The sequence below is a fragment of the Hyperoodon ampullatus genome (assembly GCF_949752795.1).
Source record: "Hyperoodon ampullatus genome assembly, chromosome: 6".
In the NCBI taxonomy this organism is placed as follows: domain Eukaryota; kingdom Metazoa; phylum Chordata; class Mammalia; order Artiodactyla; family Ziphiidae; genus Hyperoodon; species Hyperoodon ampullatus.
Window position 1 is genome coordinate 74368755 of NC_136919.1, and position 24525 is coordinate 74393279.

Below are 24525 nucleotides of genomic sequence, written 5' to 3' on the forward strand. Positions count from 1 at the left end.
AAAACTTTGGGAGAATTCTCACACCTCCCTTTTTCCCATTTTCATTACCCCATTGCTCTATCTCTGTAGTGTTTCCTAAAATTAAAATGAAAGGGTAAGGTGAATAAAATCTCTGATCTGAAAGGCTGTGATGCTACTGTATATACAGTTGGCCCTCTGTATCTACCAATTGAAATTTCCATCCAGTTAGTTAAATCCACAGATGTGAAACCTGCAGATATGGAGGGCCTATTGTATTCATTGTATTACACCATTTTATATAAGGAATTTGAGCATCCAGGGATTTTGGTACCTTCAGGGGAAGGAACCAATCCCCTGTGGAGACCAAGGGAGGACTGTATATTCTTTTCGGTTTACGTAAAGAAAAAACATTGGTGTTGGCGAGCTTGCAATTCAATGTTTACAAGGAAAGTAAAACAACAGAATTAGCTCAGTGTCAGAATATCTAGAATGCGCTATATGGTAAGTATCAGAATCTTAAAGATACTAAGGAGTTCAGATAAGGGAGACATCAAACCAAACCAATTCCAAACAGTTCATCACCATCCCAGCGCACTTAGAAGGAGTCTAAGAAACAATAATGTAAAGGTTCTGGGTGAATGAAGCAACTAAGTCATTAATAAAAGTCAGTGACGATTGTCCCTTTCACACTCAGCCTAGCTTTGTATCTTGAGTAGGGACTGTAGTAACTTTCATTGTCAGAAAGAAGCGTGGCCTTACAGGGCTAAAACCGAGCACTAAGAATACTAAACTCTACACAAGAATCTTAAAGGAATCACAAGATTCCTTAAAGGAATCTTAAGGTCATGGTAAGTTTCTTAAGAAACTGTTTTTGTGAGATCTCTGTATATTTTTGGTGTAAAGTTACGTGAACGTCACGTGGCTTTAAGATTTTGGACATTGGTCTTTTTTTTTTAACATCTTTATCGGAGTATAACTGCTTTACAATGGTGTGTTAGTTTCTGCTTTATAACAAAGTGAATCAGTTATACATACACATATGTCCCCATATCTCTTTCCTCTTGCGTCTCCCTCCCTCCCACCCTCCCTATCCCACCCCTCTAGGTGGTCACAAACCACCTAGCTGATCTCCCTGTGCTATGCGGCTGCTTCCCACTAGCTATCTATTTTACGTTTGGTAGTGTATATATGTCCATGCCACTCTCTCACTTTGTCACAGCTTACCCTTCCCCCTCCCCATATCCTCAAGTCCATGCTCTAGTAGGTCTGTGTCTTTATTCCCGTCTTGCCCCTAGTTTCTTCATGACCTTTTTTTTTTTTTTTTAGATTCCATATATATGTGTTAGCATATGGTATTCTTTTTTCTCTTTCTGACTTACAAAATCCTTTCTTTGCTTTGAGCAACAGCTAGACTACGATTCCCAACATCCCTTTTCGTTAAGTATGATCATGAGTCTAAGATTTCTCTATGAGGATGTAAGCAGAAATGATACCAGCCTTGACCTACAAAAACCTCTTATGTTTGATCCTCCATCCTCTTCCCTTCCAGTTGACTGGTATATTTATCTCCAGGTAGGGTGGCTAACCATTCCATTTCACCAGGAGTTTTCCAGTTTTAGCAATGAAACTCTCCCATCCCAGGAAGCCTTTCAGTCCCAGGCAAACTGAGATGGTTGGTCACCCTACCTCAAGGTGCCCTTGGAAGCTATATGTTGAAGATGGTAGAGCCACTATCAATCTGGGCCCCTGAATGACCACATGGAAGAGAGCTAACCTGCTACACAGCAAGACTGTTACTTGAGCAAAAAAAAAAAAAAAAAAAAAAAAGTAACAAACTTCCATTTTATTGTGCCACTGTATGTTTTGATATTTTTGTTTTACAGTGACATGGCCTACTTTAATAAACTCTAAAAGGAGAAAGCAGAGCCATACCTAAGTAAAACTGCAAGAAATAAAGTGTACGAATAAATAGGTGAGGGAGATTAAGAGGTACAAACTTCTAGTTGTAAAAATAAATGAGTCTCGAGTATGAAATGTACAGCGTGGAGAGTATAGTCAATCACTATGTGATACCTTTGCATGGTGACAGATCTTAACTAGACGCATTGTGGTGATCATTTTGAAATGTATAGAAATACCAAATCACTATGTTATTCAACAGGAACTAACATAGTGTTGTAGGTCAATTATACTTCAAAAACAAACAAACAAAAAATGAACAAATGTATAGAAAAAGAGATCAGCTATGTGATTACCAGAGGGTGGAGTGGGGAGGGGGAATTGATTGAAAGCAGTCAAAAGGTACAAACTTCCAGATGTAAGACAAATAAGTACTAGGGTCATCGTGTACAACATGATTAATATAATTAACACTGTTGTACGTTATATATGAAAGTTGTTAAGAGAGTTAATCTATTGAATAGTTCTTCAAGTTTGTATTTATATGAGATGATGGCTGTTTACTAAACTTATTGTTTAGTCAACAATTTCATGATATATCTAAGTCAAATCATTATGCTGTATGCCTTAAACTTATACAGTGTTGTATGTCAATTATATCTACAAATAAATAAGCAAACAAATAAATTGTAGGAACAACAGAACGACAGACAAAGGCAAATAATGGAAGAAGGGAAAGAGAAAAATGGAGAGGGAGAGGGAGAGGGAGGGAAGGAGGAGAAATGAAAGAGGGAAGGAAGGAAGGGAGGGAGGGGGGAATGGGTCAAGTGGGGTAACTTGATTTAGAGGTATTCAAATTATCCTTTTCATGAAAAACACATGTAACAGGAACTGACATCAGACCCCCAGTGCTGAGTAGAGGCCTCCCATCACTGTTTTCTTCACACACATACTTCAGAGACCTCTTCGTGAGGTGTTAATAATTACTGAGGTTTACTGGAAAAAGTACCATGTTTATATGACCTGAGGTCAAAAGTTACAAACAGATAGCCTGCAAGAATGTAATTTACCGGCATAGCATTTTTAAAACTTTTAATTTTGAAAACCTTGAAGCCAGAGCATACCCTTCCCACAAACACACACACACACTTCCTATTATATTGCCTTTGGCACAATATCATTATATAACTTTTCTCAACATGCATCTTAAAGCAAGAGTTTTCAAACCCTTTATTTGGAAACAGAAGTCTTTTTTTTTTTTTCAATGAAATCTTGCTCACTGTATATCCCTAATATATAAGCAGACGAAAGAGTTGCTGCTCTTTGAAGTGGGAGTGCAAGTTCAAGGGTCAAGTGTTCTCTTCCTTCCCTTGGTCCCCAAGGCCCATCTGCAGAATCCCCAAGACTCATCAGAACACAGTGTGAAAATCCATGGAACCAAAGAAGTTCCATGACTTATTGTTGTTTCTACAAAAGGTCCAAACATTCTAAATATTCTAAAGGTCTAAATATTCTAAAGGTCTCCAAGATTTGGTCTGAAGTCATTTTAGCTTTATTAAACAATCTACTCTCTAGCCCAATGGGACAATTTCTTATTCTCTAAACATCCCCAGCTTCATACTTCCAACTTCATACCTTTTCTCAAGAGCATTCTTTTGGAGCCTCTTGTGCACTCTTGCCTACTGCTACCCTACCAAGCCTAATTGTCATCTCCTTCCTGAAGCCCCCACTATCTCTCTAGCCAGGAAGGCTTTTTTGTTTCTCCTCTGTCACTCCACAGCAGCTTTCATGGGACCTGCACAGCCTGCTGAGTATCAAGGTTATCTGTAGAAGTCATGCCATCTTATCTCCTTTGCAAGATAAAAAGCACTTTGAGGGATGATAGTAGAGATACATAGCTATCAACCAAAATCCAGTCTTCACTTCCCCTCTAGTTAGAAAGTAGAAGCTGGGTACTTGTAGAGGCTAGATTTCCCAGTCTCCTTTGCAGCTCAGTGAATCTATGCGACTGTGTTTTTGACAACAGATAGTGAGTTAAGGTGATTCTACAGGTTCTAGATCTCATTAAAATATGTGGTACAGGCTTACACACATTCTCTCTCCCCAGGCCATAAGCTGGATCCTGGATGTGCCTACATCCAAGCTTCAACCACGTGAGTGGGAACGACATTCTACTGAAGGTAGAACAAAATGTTGGAAAGAACCTGGGTCCCTGAATGACTTTGTGAGCCCAGTTTCCTTCTCATCCTGGACCACTCACCTCAGAATTGTTCGTGAGAAAGAAATGAGTATCTGTTTGCTTCCTGCCACAGTATTTGGGGACTTCCCTGTTATAGTAGCTTATCTCTGCCAGTAGCACAGTCAGATCATGTCTTATATTTCTGTGAATTACCCTCACATCTACCACAATGGTTTATATAAAAAGTTGCTCAAATGTGTCTTTTGAATTGAATTACTGCTCTAGTAATTTTCTATTAAATCTTGTGATATTAATTATAGTGCATTATATAGAAAGGGTTGTTTCCTATCATTTTAATTGATATTATTCACAAACATAAAAGTCCTATGTTTATTGATTGATGGTTTTGTCCCTCAGTTCCTGAGAATAAACAATTAATCTGACCTATGAATTAATATCACCCAAAGAGACTTGAATAAAGATGATATGAGATATAATGTTTTCAGGTTTCTTTATATTTATCTCCATGCCCTGTGTAAGGTGCATCAGTCAGACTGGTTTTTATGTTCACAGTATTGTTTCACTTCCCTAGAAACCAGAGGATGTGGCACAAATGGAATGTGGTCCTGGAGTTACTGCCCAGGCTAATCAGCTGTTGAAGCAAACAATACCCACTTTATACATGGTCCATGATGATAATAAAGGCTATAAGAAAGAAAAATAATCAGAAGTTGAAGGACACTAAAACTATTATCACAAAGTAGCTGAAGTGAGAAAAACATTGCCCACAAGAAAAGGAGTAAAAACAATCTATCACAGGGAATGCACTTATGTCATCCTTCAGTCTTTCCTCCCCTTGGTTTCCAGGCTTTGCACTCTCCTGATTTTCCTTCAGCCTCAGTGATCACTCCTTCTCAGTTTCTTCTGCTGTTTTTCCTCTTCTCCCAGGTATCCTACCACTGCAGTGAACCAGGCCCACAGCACTGGTCCTTCCACTTCCTTATAGATACACAGTCACTTGAAATCATGTCTCTGGGCTTTAAACCATCTATTTACTGAAACCTCCCAAATGTTAGCTCAGCCCATTCTTTTGAACTTCTGACTTCAATATCCAACTGTCTACTCAACCTCTCTACTTGAATGTCTAATAGCCATCTTGAACTTAGCATGCCCTGGATAAATTTGTGATCTCCCACCCACAACCCTGCTCCATGTGCGGTCTTCCCATCTTACTTGATGGCAACTTCATCCTTTGACTTTTACCGATAGGATTTCATTTTATAATATTTTCCCTCTCAGTTATGCATATCCATGGGTCTCCTCACCATTCCTTGAATTTGCCAACAAGTTCCCACTCTTCCTTGGGCCTTTGCCCCAGCTGCTCTCTGCCTGTGGATATCTCCCAGATGCGGCAAAGCTAATCCCTCACTTCCTTCCAGTCTTTGACCATATGTCACCTTTTCAAATGAGGCCTTCCACAACTACCCTATTTATAATTGAAGTTATATTTATTAAATAAGTGAACACATATTTCCTGAACACCTACTTTATGCCAGGCGTTCTGCTAGACCTCGAGGCTACAACCTGAATAGCAGACAAGGGCTCTGCTCTCCTGGACCTTGGGATCTAGTTGTGAGCTATAAGAGAACCACTCACAAGAACTCAGCTCAGATTGCTACATGCTGTTACAGAAACAGGAAAAAGGATACATAACCAACTCTAATAGGGTGCAATGGAGGAGCATACTACAGAGAGAGGTTTTCAGAGGGCCAGCCTATCAGAATAGCCTCTGGAAAACCTGAAATAATTATTCAGGGAGATGCAGAGAGGATCTCCCATCCCACTAAATGAATTCAGTTCTCCATTCCATAATATTGACAAGGGTCCTGCGAAATGAAGGTTGTGCACAGAATCAGGAGCCCATGGACTCCCATTAAAAAGAGAATTTAGCTTAGATGAAGCATGGAGGATTTTCTCTAAATGTTTCCAAATTTTAGTGTGCTTTGGGAGACAGATATTCAGGACAGGGATGCACTGTAGAGCGTAGTGATATTGATGCAATGTTGAACTTCGAGTGTTCAGAGGTCAGAGCTTGCAAGAAGAGCTAGGAAGCTGGAAGGCTAAACGTGAAAACTTACACAGCCCCTAATCCCCTCCAGCTCCTGTCCCATGAGCTCAGGAGCACAATGAGGGCTGTAGAAGGACTGAAGGGTTTTGTAGACTGAAGCTGACCACAGATCTCCAGCACCTATAAGATGTCACCACTTTCACTGTTGGCTGTGTGCATTGCACACCATTTCTATAAATTGCAAGTCTTAATATAAGTTTTTGGAAGGAATGCTGGTCTTTTCTCTTGGATACTGCCAGGAGACCCACGAAAGAAGCCTCTGCTAACTGGCATGATACGAATTACCTGGAGAAAGTTACTTGAACAAATGTACTGACTAAAGCGTTACACAACCCCAAATGCAAGACAAAGACACAGGCCCACGACCAGGAGTTTTGAAAGTCCCAAAAGAGGCAGGAAAATGTGCTCTTCCTTCTGCACTCTGTATCTCCAGAAAAGAGGCCACCCAACGAACTACCTTAGTTATAGTCAGCACAGAAAGTGAAAAAGTGCAGAACTGGCATATTACCTCTACTTGAAACAAGGGACATAACGCTATATGCCTCCAAGGAAAGGAACTCTTCAGTTCTGTTTTGCTTCCATCATTTCTGTTATAAAAACACAGACTTTTCAGACTGTAAAGGGTAATACTGACAATATATTTTTAAGTGAAAAAAACCATACTACAAAGCAGATTTTGCATTGCTTCCCGAATTTTAAAATATAAACTTATGAACACACATATGTTTACATGTGCATGTGTGTGAATGCATATATGCGTGTGCGTGCACATATACATGTAGGGGGCAATAGTCGAGGGAAGGCTGGAAAGACATATCCCAAGATGTTAAAAGTAATCATCACTAGGTATTGAGAATATGAGGGATTTTTTTCCATTTTTATATATTTCACAATCTACTACAACACATATTACTTTTCTAATCAGAAAACCGCATACAATGAACTGATTAAAAGGAGAGGTTTATTGCCAAATATAGATGAGAAGAGACAGAGGATATGGCTGCAATGAATGAGTTGAGGTTTCCTGCGCTGCATATCAGATCCCAGGGTACTAAAGGAACATGCAGATGTGGTCACAGAACCAGGGTAAGCAATCCTAGAGGAACTGTAGAAAGCAGGCGTGGTTCCAGAAGACTGCAAATTTACAAATGTTGTCCAGATTTTCAAAAGAGGGAGATTGGTGAATTTCAGAGACTCAATCCCAAGACATATGACATCAACCCTTGCATAAATTCAAGCAGAGGTTATTAAACAGATGGCTTCTGAGCTCTTAGCACAGGAAGTTGTAGGCTCCCCGGAAACACATCATGCCAAACTAACCTTGTTTCTTTTTTTGGCTGGACTAAGAGATTTGCAGGGGAGAGGGGCTGAGGCACCTGATAGTCTTCACTGACATCTGCTAACGCTAGAGCTTTCTCCACTGGTGGAATCAGGCAAACAAGGAGAGACAAGAGCAAGCACGCCCTCCAGGATGAAAGAGGCATTTGGGAAATTGACCGCACGTCTAAGATGGGAGGAAAAGGGAGAAGCAGGTCATGGTGCAGTTCCCTCTACAAGAACACTTCTCGAGAAGCTCAGAAGACCGCTCCTCATCACTCAAATGTCACCTCTTCAGGGCCCCCCCGACCACCCAAATTGAAGTAGCCCCTCTCCAGCCTCTCACTGGTCACTCTGTCAATTTGTTTTTCCTTCAGAGCACGTCTCCCTATTTATCTATTCACTTGTCTGCTGTCTATCTCTTTTCACTAGAATGTAAGCCCTGCATGAGCAAGAATGATGTCTATGTTGTTCAAAGCTGAAGGCCCAAGGCCTGGCATGTAGTACAGTTCAACAAATAATTTGCTCAGTAAATGAAATCCGCTCCTGCTCTGCATTCTGTTTCCTGGTGATATCCACAAAACTGCCTTATTTCAGAGAGCCGTGGCCTCCTTCCCCTCATCTGTGAGCACTAAGGCCTCCAAAGGGGCCTCCCTGCCTGCAGCATCACTACATTCAATCCCTTCTCCTCATTATCTCACCACTGACTCTGATGAGAAGCAAAGATATTTGGCAAAATTCCTCTCCCACCAGTAATGACAAGCACCAGGTGTGAGGTGGATAAGCGGTGGGGATATTCTAGGAAATTATTCATAATGATTATTACGAACAAGGACTTTGGCCTCGGACTGTAATATGGAACATCTTACCCTTGCCAACACAGTTGGTTACCTGTGGTTATCGTGGCCCAGTGTAGGACAGACTTTCACCATTTCAGCAGCCAGACACATCCCTCCTCCACAGAGAAGAGCCAATTATCCGGTTGCCTGTGGAGAAAAGCCCCTCCCTTAACACTTCCCCCCAGAAGGTAGCAGAGGTTCCCTCTCCCTGGGCCAACACAGCAATGGGTGAGACGAGACAGGTAGCCCCAGGATCTTAGAATTCTGCTGGTTCCTATGGAGCCAAGTTCTCCAGGGCTTCAGCTCAGCCTTCACAGTGTGACCATTACTTCAGTTTTATATTCTTTAGGCCAGAAAGGAAGCCACCTGGCACAGTTACTAAAGGGATAAATTCTGGAACCAGGCTACACAGCTTTACTGTTCACTCTCCATGCTGCTTTGGGCAAGATAGTTAATCTCTCTGTGCCTCAGTTTCCCCAACTGTAAAATGCGGATAGGATAGCATCTAACTCATAGGCCTTCTGAAAAAAGAACATGAGTTAATAAATGTAATGGACTTAGAACCATGCCTACATATATTAAGCAGTATATAAAGTTTTTGCCATTGTTATAAATCTGAAAGCATCTAGTATTTCAGTAAATCATCATAAGGGTCTGTAGTATGTATTAGCATTTTTATTATTCACTACGCTCGGCATTAAATTCCAGCACCCACATTCGAAGAAGAACAAGGACAAGCAGGTACCACACCAAAGGGTAAGAAAGAGCATCTACATTCACATTCTGTTTACACCACATTCTACCCGTGAGGCTTTGGTCATGGCATTAGGGCTGTCCAAAATTCCACTTGATCATTCCTTATATTAAAATTTTAAAAATAGGGTAATAGCAATTGTTCAGATTTTCTTATGGCATTATTGTAGATCTAGGAGAACATGCATGTAGGGTGCTTTATAAAGAAAAAAGTACTATTATTAAGACATGAGGTGTTCTTACTGACACCAGAACTTACTAAATAAGCCAATCATCAACAAAGAGGAAACACAGTTAGTTAAAGAAAAGAGCAACCTCACTGGTCCTCCAAGGTCTGCAACTAACTGGCTGTGTGATCTTGAGAAATCTCTTTGGGCTTCAGTTTCCTCATCTACAAAATAAGGTGGAAAATCACAGATGCCCCTTCTGATCTGCCTCTCATGGGAGAATTGCAAAGCAGGAGCTTTTGAGATACAGGTTTTGCATATGGCAAAGCACCATATAGAAAATATTCACATTATTAATTTAGTGATTAATTAATAATCAACATGTTAGTACATGATTGCTGGTTCCCACTAATGAGAACATCTAAAAAATGCCCTCATCAAATACAGGAATACAGACACTGAGTTATTACTCAGCAGGAATAATTTAATTCAAAGCATTATCATATAGTAAGAAGAGTAGGGTTTTGCAAGTTTATTTGTCAAACAAAATAATCAGGACTATAATGTATATAATGCTAAACTACTGCTGATGTGCAATTCACTCATTCCTCAAATATTTTTGAGCACCTACAATTTTCTAGATCCTAGGAAAAACAACAAATATGACAGGAAAGGTCCTGGGCTCACCACACTTGTTCTAAGAGTAAACTAGAATACAGATAAATAAGCACAATGATAACAAATAAGTACAAAAAACTTAATAAATGGAAAGGTGTGCCAAGAGGTCATTTCTAGCAGGAGATGTGCCATATAAAAGAGGGTGGTCAGGGAAGATGTCTTTAAGGGAATAACATTAAACTAAAATCCAAAAGATAGGAACAATCTACCTTGTGAAGGGATAGGGACAAGTGTGTCAGGCAGAAAAAATAGCAAGAGCTAAGAGCCTAAGATAGGACAGAGCTTGGAATGTCTGAGCAATTGAATATGGGGGAAGGTGACCAAAGCAATACGAATGTTGGGGAAAGAAAGGAGTCGAGATGAAGAGGCTGGATTGGATAGAACTTTGTGAGGAGACATGGAACAAATTTAGCTGTTATTCTAAGAGAAATAACAGAATTTAGGCTTAATTGGGACATGACATCAGTCAACCTCTCATGGCTACATTCATGTAGACCATGATGACAATTCTTCTAGTGTTCCTCCTATTAACCACTTCTCCATTGTTTGGTTTTTTTTTTGGTTCTGCAATTTGCTAACAAGCTCCATCCACTTTCTGGATGAACATGTGGTATCTTGGATTATTCCAAAATACACCACATATCCAAGAAATCAGGTCTAATTTGGGTGACAGTTTTGGACCTGAAAGTTGATCAACCCTTCCCTGGATGGTCTTAAGACTAAATAATCCCAGAGGCTCCAAATGTCTTTCATGAATGCCCAAGGGTTGTCAGGGACAGACACAAGATCAATAGATGAAACTTGCAGAAAGGCAGATTTCAATTCAAAATAGGAAGGGCTTTCTAAAAGTTTAGTTTAACAAAATTGGAAAAGAGTGGGGGTTTACACACTTCTTCTGTAAAGGTTCAGAGAGTATGCTTTTTAGTCTTTGCAGACCATACAATTTCTGTACTAACTATTTAACTCTGCCCCTGTAGCAAAAAAGCAGCCACACACAATACATAAACAAATGAGCCTGGTTGTGTTCCAATAAAACTTTATTTACAAAAAAGTGGTGGACTGGACTTGGCCTGCAGGCTATAGTTTGCCAGTCCCTGGAATAGGCCAGAGAAGGCAAAATGACAGCTCACAAATGTCATCTAGCCCCTAGACATGTTTTATTAGGCCCAAACTGTGTTTTAAAATAGAAAACATTAAGAGTTAGAGGATTTTACAAAAAATCCAGATTCCTAGCTGTTCTTAAGAAAGTGGAAGATTAGTAACACAGGGCCCACATTCCTATGTGTCAACAAGTGTCAACAGTTGACTGGAGCTGGGTAGTAGCTGCCCACTTTGGAGGGAACATGGGCCCTCTGGGTCACCACAGACCCCACCACAGGCCTCTCGTCTTCCCGACTTTGGGGTTTAATATCAGTTGCCACTTAGCATCATGCTCACCCATTTTTTTCCTTATACTAGAGAATTATTTCTCTGAACCTGCATCTATATCAAATGTAGGAAAATAAAAGACAGATTGAAAATGCCACATTTCAAGAAAAATGAGAACAGGCATATGGGTTTAATATGCAGACAAAGGATGCTGTGTTGAAAGAATCATTGTTTCTACTTTTCTGTTTTTTTTCCATTTTGAATTTAAAATATTTACATAGGGCTTCCCTGGTGGTGCAGTGGTTGAGAATCTGCCTGCTAGTGCAGGGGACACGGGTTTGAGCTCTGGTCTGGGAAGATCCCACATGCCGCGGAGCAACGGGGCCCATGAGCCACAACTACTGAGCCTGCGCATCTGGAGCCTGTGCTCCGCAACAAGAGAGGGTGCGATAGTGAGAGGCCCGCGCACCGCGATGAAGAGTGGCCCCTGCTCGCTGCAACTAGAGAAAGCCCTCGCGCAGAAACAAAGACGCAACACAGCCAATAAATAAATAAATAAATAAATAAATAAATGTATTAAAATGTTTACATATTTATATCATGTTACATCCTTACACCATAGCTCAGTAACCATAAAAATAGTTTGGATCTACTTCTACATCTGATTTTCTTGTTCTGGGCCTATTTTATTCATCTGTTACCTGACCAGCTCCCATAGTAGTTGAGTTTGTACCCTTAGAATAGACCAGTATATAGGCAGTGGGTACCCCACCCCTGGAAGACCGAAAGCTGCTGAATCAGTCAACTGGAAATATTTGCATTGTGGATGCTACTTTGGGCTAGAGGCTGTGTTCGATAATCTCTAATGCCTTGATCCTAGAACCTTGGCAGTCTGAATCCCAACCATGGCAGGGTAACTCAATTAACAGTGCAGTCATTCTCACCAAATAATGGACTGGCCAAACAGCATTCCATCTATTTCATAAATACAGACATAGGTACCAACTTCATGAACAGAGCTCAAAGTGAAAGACATGTGGATAATCTATTTAATCAAGGAAGAAAACCAAAATAACAATTTAGGCATAGGGCAGATGGTGGCTGCAGATCAGACTGAGGTAATCCCTTGATCCCACATGGAGCAAGTCCTCCCTTTTCTGTCTTCTGAGAGTGATCAGGGAATACATGCTTCCTTCCCCACTGGATGCCCAGCCTCTGGAGTCAGTTTTCATCCCATTCATTTGCTTGGCTACAGAGTCATCCAGCCTTTCTTTTAAATTTGTGCAGAATTAACCCCTTCTAAAAGGGGATATCAAGGGAATTCCCTGGCTGTCCAATGGTTAGGACTCGGTGCTTTCACTGCCAGAATCCACGCTCGATCCCTGGTCGGGGATCTAAGATCCTGTAAGCCTCTTGGCATGGCCCAAATAAATAAATAAATAAATGGGGATATCAAAAAATGAGAAGGAAGGAAAAAGTTGGGGCACATACACAAACCTAATCAAATACTCTTCAGCTTAAAGAACATCCAGGTAAATGAAAAACTACTGACGCTTATGGTGACTAAAACGATTTATACTCAAACACAATGATTGTAAGTGTGTAACAAAGACGTTGAGACTGATTGGAAACAAATATGCAAAAATGAAAGCTGTAGGAGACTAAAAAATTATGGGAGCTTGACATTGCTCTTAAATTCCCCGGAATATTACATTACTTCTTATTATAAGAAAATAGAAGTGTAAGACATGGCATAAAATACATCATAAAGAAAAAAATCATTTGCAAACAAGTAAAGAGTACAACCTAGTGTGACTCTAGAATAACTGTGATGCCTTCTGATCGTTTAAAAAACACAAATTGAGTTAGCCTTTTTTGCCAGTTGAGAATATGAAGACAGTAGATGAAACTGCTGAGAACATCTGATAAGGAAGCTTTGGGCAAGGCCTGTCACACTATTCAGCAAGATTTTGTGCTCTGGTACTTGCTGAAGGAATTTCAGTTCACCTTTGGATTGTCTAAGGATGCCATTTAAAGTAACTAAGTTGCATATAATTAAAGTAAGTATTCTCTAGATGACTTTTATAGGACTAGAAAAATCTAATCCTTTGTCCTCCCCTGTCATAGCTTAAGTCTTAAGATTATCCCTTACTACTCATAACTGCACGGCTGGCCTCATCAATACAACATAAATAATTTACTTTGTGCATTTTGCTTCAGATCAGTGCTCACTCACTAAGTCTTTGTGACTCAGAATCACAACTTACATTACAACTTACATGTAAGTAAAAATCATCTAGACGGACTTACTCGTTTAACAGATAAGCTAGGTTAAAGGGTTTGTACAACATCATACATGTACTCGGCACCAAAGTCAGGAAGTTGGCCTGTGTCTAAACAATTTCTGATGGAGCTCGGATATGTCATAACTGCTTTACAATGACAATGATAATCACAAACCACAGCAACTAGAATGCAGCATCTGTGTTTATGAAGCAGGGAAGTGTTTTGTTGTTTCCTCATAAACTTTAGATAAGATAGTAATAACATGTATACTGACATTTTTAATTATATGTATTACATCAAAAATAATTATTAACTCCCATGGAACATGGTCAAGTTCTTTGGCATTTTCCAAATGGTTTAGACATATCTTACAATAAAGACAAAATCCTTGAAGAAGGCCTTTGCCTGTGCTGAGTGAGCATTTTACCCCACGCCCCATAGAATGCACAGCACCTACCACGAGCGAGAGACACAAACGGTACATTCATTACATTATAAAAACTGTGCCTGTGGATACATTAGCGGGGGGGGGGAATCTAAATTCAATGGTCATGCACACCTGGGAATTAATTTCTTATGCATGGCTTTTCATTTGAAATCCATCAGTCAACTGTCCTCAGCAAATTTCTTGAGGTGCCGCTGCCATGATTTCCCAAGTAAACCACAGTACAGATCACAGAAACCTCAATTTTTACACAACGAGCTTCTTCGGCCCTCCATTCCTCACCCCCCACACCCTTCCTTGTTATTTACCGCATTTTACACGTGTATTTTATTTCATGCTTTTATTAATCCAAGTCTTGCCTGCCTCCATCTCAGCAGTAACAAAAGAAGCTGTAGCAAATCAATGAACTCAGAGCTGAGAAACAGGGCCAACCCTGCGTACCCTTTCGACCCACCGGGCACGGGCTTGCTGAGTGTAACCTGAAGTCTTAAAACACTTTCTCGACCAGCCCGAAAGTAGAAATGAGAACTGGTTTGTCTCTCAAGTCAGTGCTTTAAAAGAAAAGACTGGTTGGTGCTGTTTACATTGAGGAAGAAAGGGTGAAAGACAGTAATCCTTGACCTAGAATTTCTAGGAGAAAGAAAGCAGAGTAGGAGTTCTGTTTTCACTTTGAAATTACAGAATTAAGACAGGAACAGAGGGAAGGGGGAGGGTGGGTGCAGAGTTTTGTGTGTTTGTCCTTTAGGCTCAGTTACACACACCTCACCATGGCTAAACGGAAAGGCCTGTGTTCAGCTGAAGCATTGGCATTTGGGTTTGTGTGGAACGGCAGCGACTCGGGAACCTTAAGGGCCAGCCCTGCTCTGAGAGGCAGCTGTCAACATGCATGGCCCATTACACTTTTCTTCCAACAGCATTCTGAATGGCTTGCAGGGGAGACCATGCCAACCTGGGACAGCAGGATGTTCGTGATGTCTCTCAGTGGATGGAGGTTGAAATACTAAACCAAGTAATCTAAGAGGAGGTTTAAAAAAAAAAAAAAAGAAGCACCGAGGAATCCTCAAGTCAGTTGCAGAATGGCAGCTCGCATTTGCCTAATGGGACATACATCTTGCATGGCTTGCAGGTTTCATGCCCTGAAATTTCCGCCCCATTGAGACCACACAGGTGACAAGCCAGGCCATGAGGTCTTGAGCCACAGCTGTCCACCTATTCCTGTCAGAGCCAACGTTTCCACTTCTGTAGGACAAAATTGTTAGGGGGGTCTAGCCCTTTTTGTTGGATGGAACTGCCCATTTGATTTGAAATCAGTCGAGCTTGTGATGATATCTTTATCACACACAGGGCACAGAATCAATAGATATATCCTTACCCACAGGGATGCTATGGATGGTACACTGGATATTTCTGTGGGGATATGGGCAGATAGGCCAATGTCAAGAGCTTCCCAGGGCAATATCAAGATCCCCAGCACATCTCAACATGATTCAGTATGGGGGGAAATTCAAGTAATAAGCACAGTTAAGTATCCCATAGCACAGGAGTAAAGGGACACACATAAAAATTAAGCTGATTTCTAAAAAATACAGAGATGCAATATTGCTGTACAGAAGCTTATGGGAGTTTGTGGTCTGAGATTCATATTTATACTTCCTCATATTCTCTCTCTCTCTCACACACACACATATGTAAACACAGAGAGAGGTTTGTTTTTACCTGTTTAATTTATGCTTCATCTCTAATATTATCTTTTGATTATTATATGAGAGTGTTCACCACTTTAATCCTATAGCGACTTTCTGTTTTTCCCCTTCTATGATCTCTGTGGATATTTTAGGAACTCTCTTACTTATTTTGTTTCCCTAGGAGACAGGGGAATCACTTTTTATGGGGCACGTGAACGGTATGCAATTAACTAATACACCTCACCCCAGACAGTATCAAGGAGTGGCAGCCGGGACCCCAGCCTCACAGCATTCAGGAGGGAGCTGCTGTTTGCACACGTCAACCTGAATGTCAGGATGATTCTTTTGACTGAGTTGAAGTGGCAGCTTCTCTTTAAGCAAGCACAGCCTAATACCTGTCTTCTTCAATCATGTGTGACTGCATGTAATTTTTTTGAAATACTTATTGCTAGTCCAATCTTCATATCCTGTTTTTTCCATACTCAATTTTAATCAGTCAGTCTGAAAACATTTACCAGGCTCACAGTCGACCATCAAAGCACCCTAAATTCAAATCCCAGCCTTGCTACTTGCCATGTGATCTTGGGGAAGATAATTTCTCCCCCTAAACATCAGCTTCCTTTTACTGTAAAATGAGAATTAGAGTACTTCCCTCATAGATATTTTTGTAAAAATTAGAAATAAAGATTGTAAGGTACCAATCACGGTGTTCAACGACACATAGGAAGTATTTAATCAATGGGAATTATTATTATTATTTTATAACATTTATAACTTTTCTAATTTTATATTCAAAAATATAAATATTTGTATATAAATACATATTTGTATAAATATAAATTAAATATAACATATTTTATAAATTTTATGATTTATAATATTCATAATAATTACTATTACTTTCTGGGTGCCAGAGAAAATTTAAAGATAAAAAAGACATAACCCCTTCCCTTCAGTGGTAAGAAGTCCTATACACATGAACAAACAATACGTGAAGCTATGTATGCTTTACCTCAAACATCACATACTTTGAGATTTGAGAGACAAAAGGGAGCCCTTTGTTATGGGGTGAAGAGAGAATGTTTAGAATACTTACAATGTGGCTCTCAGTCATGTAGCAAATAAGAGTGAGCATTCCTCTATGAGATATATTTCCCATGATGAAGAATTCAAAGATGTAGATGACTCAAGATTTGAGGGCCCAGAAGTATTTCTATAAGCCAGAGGCTGCTAATACAGGTAGACCTATGACTACTTCAGGAGTGAAAAATATTCTTTCCCATGGCCACATAAAAAAATCAACCAGTCATACTCCTCCCTCCAAGAGGTGATTCATTTCTCCTTGAATACAGCCTGGACTTAGTAACTCACTTCTAACCGGAGTGTGGAAAGGTAAAAATAAGCATCTTTAGAGTGAAGAAACATGGCAGACCCCACCTCAACCAAGAGATCAAGGCCAACACGGCCAGTGAGAATTCACGTAGATATCATGTACTCTGGATACGATGCAACGAGAAGGGCACTGAGGTATTCACCTCTGTGGTGTTCTTCCAGAAAACCCATAACCCCAGCTTCACCATGAGAAAACAACAGACAAACCCAGTTGAAATACATTCTTCAAAATACCTGTCAAATGCTCTTCAAAAGCCTCAAGGTCACGAAAAACTGGAAAAGACTGAGAAACAGTCACAGTCTGGAGAAGACGAAGAAGGCATGCTGACTACATGCAATGTGGTATCCTGGATTAGATCCTGGAATGGAAAAAAGGACATTAGTGGAAAACTGGTAAAAGCTGAACACAGTGTGTAGTTTGGATAATGGCATTGTACCACTGTTAATTCCATGTGTAAGATGTGAACTTTAGGGGAAGCCATGTAAAGGGATATTAGATCTCTCAGTACTATCTTTGTAGCTCTTTTGTAAATCTAGATATTATTTCAAAAGAAAAAGATTTTAAAATCAAGCAATCAATCAATAAATCTTGAATAGATTAGAAGAATGGCATTCGTTCTTACAAGACATCAATGAGGCACTGTCTAGTTTTCTGTAGAACAGCACAAATAAATTAGTAATTTCCACCACAGTCTCTCTCTCTCTATATATATAATTACATACATAAATATGTTACATGTATTTATATACATAATGTATATATACAAACTTTTAACATATAATTTTGTATGTAATATATATTACATACATAACTATATAATGTACTTTTATATAATATATATTATATATACATAATTATATATGTATGTGTATACACATACCCATATATAAGCAAAGCACCCCAACTTATGATGTTACAAAAAATTTTTAACCTCAAAAGTTACTTTCTCATAACAAAGGTATAATGGTTGGTTATGTTACCATACCAACTCAAAAATCTGTGTAGTGAAGAACATGGCTAAAATGGGATAAAAACAAACCATGAACCCCAAGTCCTTCAAAGGCCTCAAGGCTAAGGAAAGTAGCACAAAAGAAAGCATACAGACTGTGGGATCAGAAAGAACTACATTCAAGTCCAAATTCTGGCACTTATTGTGTGATCTTGGGCAAGTCATTTTAGGTTCTTGTATCTCTGGTTCCTTATCTATAAATGACAGATGTTATCTATATCCCAGAATTTTGGCAAAATTTAAATGAGATGAGGCATGAAAAGCACAGCTGCTAACAAATTTAGGCACAATGACTGGTAGCTACATTAAAAGCTCCAAGGCTTCCTGAGTCCGACTTGTTCCAGAATACAATAGCTGTGTAGTAATGACATACACTGGGTTGGGGATAAGAGTTTGCTGATCTGGCTTTGGTGTTATCAACCAGTGAGAGTCATGACAAATTCTCCATAAAGGACTCCAGTAGTGTCGATGGGCTGGGAGGAGAAAAGGGAGCTTTAGCTGTTAACAAATCAGTAACTGCCTAACCATCCATTTATACTACATTAAACTCTTTGAAAGATCTTAAATAAATCCACATAGGTTACCTTATCTTGTGTCGCAGTTTACCAAGGCAGTGTGACAAGTCACCCTAAAACTTAGTGATTTAAAACAAGGAGATTTATTTTGTCCTCAAATCTGCAATTTGGATGGGAATCAGTGAGAATGGGTCCTCTCTGATCCACATGGTGTCAGGGTGGGCAACTTGAAATCTGAGGACAAGAATTATCTCCAGGCTCAGTCATTCATCCCTCTGGGGATTGATACTGGCTGCTGAGTAGGACTTTCGTTGCAACTATCAGCCAGAATACTTGTAAGTGACCTCTCCATATGTCCAGGGCTTGCTTACAACATGGTGGCTGGATTCTAAGGACAAGTACACGATGAAAGGGAGCCAGGTGGAAGATACACCTTTTATGCCTTAGTATCAAAAGTCATGAAGCATCACTTTTGCCATAGTATATCCACCAAGACAGCCACAAAGGCCCACATCATCTCAAGGGGAAGGAAAATAGACTTTGCCTTTTTATGGGGGAGTGGTAAAGTTCCAAAGAGTGCGTGAGACTGAAAATACCCCTGGGGTTATTTCTAGAAAATATAGTCTGCTACATCTTACAAACAGGTGCCACTCAGTTTAGCAAAATTAAAAGAAGCAGGAGCAAGAACAGGGGTCAGTTATTTTCGCAAAATCTGGAAACAGAAAAATGAAACATAGTCAAGTCTTAGGTGAACTGAGTGTCTTCACTAACAGAGTTCACCTTCCCCATATTTTAGGAACCACACGCCCCATTCTTTGTCTCTGTACACCTGCTACTACATTCTTCTCCTTCTGTCTGAAGATCAGCTTTCTCTTCCTTTTTTTTCTGTGTGTGTGTGATCATGTGCTATATTATTATTTTTTTAAACATCTTTATTGCAGTATAATTGCTTTACAATGGTGTATTAATTTCTGCTTTATAACAAAGTTAATCAGCTATACATACACATATATCCCCATATCTACTCCCTTTTCTGTCTCCTTCCCACCCTCCCTATCCCACCCCTCTAGGTGGTCAAAAAGCACCGAGCTGATCTCCCTGTGCTATGTGGCTGCTTCCCACAAGCTATCTATTTTACATTTGGTAGTGTATATATGTCCATGCCACCCTCTCACTTCATCCCAGCTTACCCTTCCCCGTCCCCATGTCATCAAGTCCATTCTCTATGTCTGCATCTTTATTCCAGTCCTTCCCCTGGGTTCTACAGAACCTTCTTTTTTTTTTTTTAGATTCCATATATATGTGTTAGCATACGGTATTTGTTTTTCTCTTTCTGACTTACTTCACTTTGTATGACAGACTCAAGGCCCAACCACCTCATTACAAATAACTCAACTTCATTTCTTTTTATGGCTGAGTAATATTTCATTGTATATATGTGCCTCATATTCTTTATCCACTCATCTGTTGATGGACATTTAGGTTACTTCCATGTCCTGGCTATTGTAAATATAGCTGCAATGAACATTGTGGTACATGACTCTTTTTGAATTATGGTTTTCTCAGGGTACACGCCCAGTAGCAGGATTGCTGGGTCATATGGTAGTTCTATTTTTAGTTTTTTAAGGAACCTCCATACTGTTCTCCATAGTGGCTGTATCAATTTACATTCCCACCAACAGTGTATGAGGGTTCCCTTTTCTCCACACCCTCTCTAGACTCTATTGTTTGTAGATTTTTTGATGATTGCCATTCTGACTGGTGTGAGGTGATACCTCACTGTAGTTTTGATTTGAATTTCTCCAATGATTGGTGATGGTGAGCATCCTTTCATCTGTTTGTTGGTACTGTGTATATCTTCTTTGGAGACTGTCTATTTAGGTCTCCTGCGCATTTTTGGATTGGGTTGTTTCGTTTTTTGATATTGAGCTGCATGAGCTGCTTGCAAATTATTGAGATTAATCCTTTGTCAGTTGCTTCATTTTCAAATATTTTCTCCCATTCTGAGGGTTGCCTTTTCGTCTTATTATGGTCTCCTTTGCTGTACAAAAGCTTTTAAGCTTCATTAGGTTCCCATTGTTTATTTTTGTTTTTATTTCCATTACTCTAGGAGGTGGGTCAAAAAGGATCTTGCTGTGATTTACGTCATAGAGTGTTCTGCCTATGTTTTCCTCTACGAGTTTTATAGTGTCTGGCCTTATATTTAGGTCTTTAATCCATTTGGAGTTTACTTTTGTGTATGGTGTTAGGGAGTGTTCTAATTTCATTCTTTTACATGTAGCTGCCCAGTTTTCCCAGCACCACTTACTGAAGAGGCTGTCTTTTCACCATTGTATATTCGTGCCTCCTTTATCAAAGATAAGGTGACCATATGCGTGTAGGTTTATCTCTGGGCTTTCTATCCCATTCCATTGATCTATGTTTCTGTTTTTGTGCCAGTACCATACTGTCTTGATTACTGTAGCTTTGCAGTATAGTCTGAAGTCTGGGAGCCTGATTCCTCCAGCGTGGCTTTTCTTTCTCAAGATTGCTTTGGTTATTCGGGGTCTTTTATGTTTCTATACAAATTGTGAAATTTTTTGTTATAGTTCTGTGAGAAATTCCATTGGTAGTTTGATAGGGATTGCATTGAATCTGTAGATTGCTTTCGGTAGTATAGTTATTTTCACAATGTTGATTCTTCTAATCCAAGAACATGGTATATCTCTCCATCTGTTTCTGTCATCTTTAATTTCTTTCATAGTGTCTTATAGTTTTCTGAACACAGGTCTTTTGTCTCCTTAGGTAGGTTTATTCCTAGGTATTTTATTCTTTTTGTTGCAATGGTAAGTGGGAGTGTTCCCTTAATTTCTCTTTCAGATTTTTCATCGTTACTGTACAGGAATGCAAGAGATTGCTGTGCATTAATTTTGTATCCTGCTACTTTACCAAATTCATTGATTAGCTCTAGTAGTTTTCTGGTAGCATCTTTAGGATTCTCTATGTATAGTATCATGTCATCTGAAAACAGTGACAGCTTTACTTCTTCTTTTCCAATTTGGATTCCTTTTATTTCTTTTTCTTCTCTGATTGCTATGGCTAAAACTTCCAAAACTATGTTGAATAATAGTGATGAGAGTGGACAACCTTGTCTTGTTCCTGATCATAGAGGAAATGGTTTCAGTTTTTCACCACTGAGAATGATGTTGGCTGTGGGTTTGTCATATATGGCCTTTATTATGTTGAGGTTAAGTTCCCTCTATGCCTACTTTCTGGAGAGTTTTTATCATAAATGGGTGATGAATTTTGTCAAAAGCTTTTCCTGCATCTATTGAGATGATCATGTGGTTTTTCTCCTTCAATTTGATAATATGGTGTATCACATTGATTGATTTGCATATACTGAAGAATCCTTGCATTCCTGGAATAAACCCCACTTGATCATGGTGTATGATCCTTTAAATATGCTGTTGGATTCTGTTTGCTAGTATTTTCTTGAGGATTTTTTCATCTATGTTTATCAGTGATGTTGCCTGTAGTATTCTTTCTTTTTGACATCTTTGTCTGGTTTTGATATCAGGGTGATGGTGGCTTCATAGAATGAGTTTGGGAGTGTTCCTCCCTCTGCTATATTTTGGAAGAGTTTGAGAAGGATAAGTGTTAGTTCTTCTCTAAATGTTTGATAGAATTTGCCTGTGAAGCCATCTGGTCCTGGGCTTTTGTTTGTTGGAAGATTTTTAATCAGTTTCCCTTTCAGTGCTTTTGATTGGTCTGTTCATATTTTCTATTGCTTCCTGGTGCAGTCTTGGAAGGTTGTGCATTTCTAATTCTAAGAATTTGTCCATTTCTTTGAGATTGTCCATTTTATTAGTATATAGTTGCTTGTAGTAATCTCTCATGATCCTTTGTATTTCTGCAGTGTCAGTTGTTACTTCTCCTTTTTCATTTCTAATTCTATTGATTTGAGTCTTCTCCCTTTTTTTCTTGATGAGGCTGGCTAATGGTTTCTCAATTTTGTTTATCTTCTCAAAGAACCAGCTTTTAGTTTTATTGATCTTTGCTATTGTTTCCTTCGTTTCTTTTTCATTTATTTCTGATCTGATTTTTATCATTTCTTTCCTTCTGCTAACTTTGGGGGTTTTTTGTTCTTCTTTCTCTAATTGCTTTAGGTGTAAGGTTAGGTTGTTTATTGGAGATGTTTCTTGTTTCCTGAGGTAGGATTGTATTGCTATAAACTTTCCTTTTAGAACTGTTTTTGCTGCATCCCATAGGCTTGGGGTAGTCATGTTTTCATTGTCAATTGTTTCTAGGTATTTTTTGATTTCCTCTTTGATTTCTTCAGGTATCTCTTGTTTATTTAGTAGTGTATAGTTTAGCCTCCATGTTTTTGTATTTTATACAGATTTTTTTTTGTAATTGATATCTATTCTCATAGCATTGTGGTCGGAAAAGATACGTGATACCTTTTCAATTTTCTTAAATTTACCTCGGCTTGATTTGTGACCCAAGATATGGTCTATCCTGGAGAATGTTCCATGAGCACTTGAGAAGAAAGTGTATTCTGTTGTTTTTGGATGGAATGTCCTATAACTATCAATTAAGTCCATCTTGTTTAATGTATCATTTAAAGCTTGTGTTTCCTTATGTATTTTCATTTTGGATGATCTGTCCATTGATGAAAGTGGGGTGTTAAAGTCCCCTGATTGTGTTGCTGTCAATTTCATCTTTTATGGCTGTTAGCATTTGCCCTTATGTATTTAGGTGCTCCTATGTTGGGTGCATAAATATTTACAATTGTTGTATCTTCTTCTTGGATTGATCCCTTCATCATTATGTAGTGTCCTTCTTTGTCTCTTGTAATAGTCTTTATTTTAAAGTCTGTTTTGCCTGATATGAGAATTGCTACTCCAGCTTTCTTTTGATTTCCATTTGCATGGAATATCTTTTTCCATCCCCTCACTTTCAGTCTGTATGTTTCCCTAGGTCTGAAGTGGGTCTCTTGTAGACAGCATATATATATGGGTCTTCTTTTTGTAACCATTCAGCCAGTCTATGTCTTTTGGTTGGTGCATTTAATCCATTTACATTTAAGGTAATTTTATATATATATATATATATATAAAATTAATAATAGGAATATATATAATATAATTATATATATTCCTATTACAATTTTCTTAGTTGTTTTGGGTTTGTTATTGTAGGTCTTTTCCTTCTCTTGTGTTTTCTGCCTAGAGAAGTTCCTTTAGTGTTTGTTGTAAAGGTGGTTTGGTGGTGCTGAATTCTCTTAGCTTTTGCTTGTCTGTAAAGTTTCTAATTTCTCCATCGAATCTGAATGAGATCCTTGCTGGGTAGAGTAATGTTGGTTGTAGGTTTTTCCCTTTCATCACTTAAATATGTCCTGACACTCCCTTCTGGCTTGCAGAGATCAGCTGTTAACCTTATGGGGATTTCCTTGTATGTTATTTGTTGTTTTTCCCTTGCTGTTTCTAATATTTTTTCTTTTTATTTAATTTTTGATAGTTTGATTATTATGTGTCTTGGCGTGTTTCTCCTTGGATTTATCCTGTATGGGACTCTCTGCACTTCCTGAATTTAACTATCTCCTTTCCCATATTAGGGAAGTTTTCAAGTATAATCTCTTCAAATATTTTCTCAGTCCCTTTCTTTTTCTCTTCTTCTTCTGGGACCCCTATAATTCGAATGTTGGTGTGTTTAATGTTGTCCCAGAGGTCTCTGAGACTTTCCTCAATTCGTTTCATTTTTTTTTCTTTATTCTGTTCTGTGGTAGTTATTTCCACTATTTTATCTTCCAGGTCACTTATCTGTTCTTCTGCCTCAGTCATTCTGCTTTTGAATCCTTCTATAGAATGTTTAATTTCATTTATTGTGTTGTTCATCATTGTTTGTTTGCTCTTTAGTTC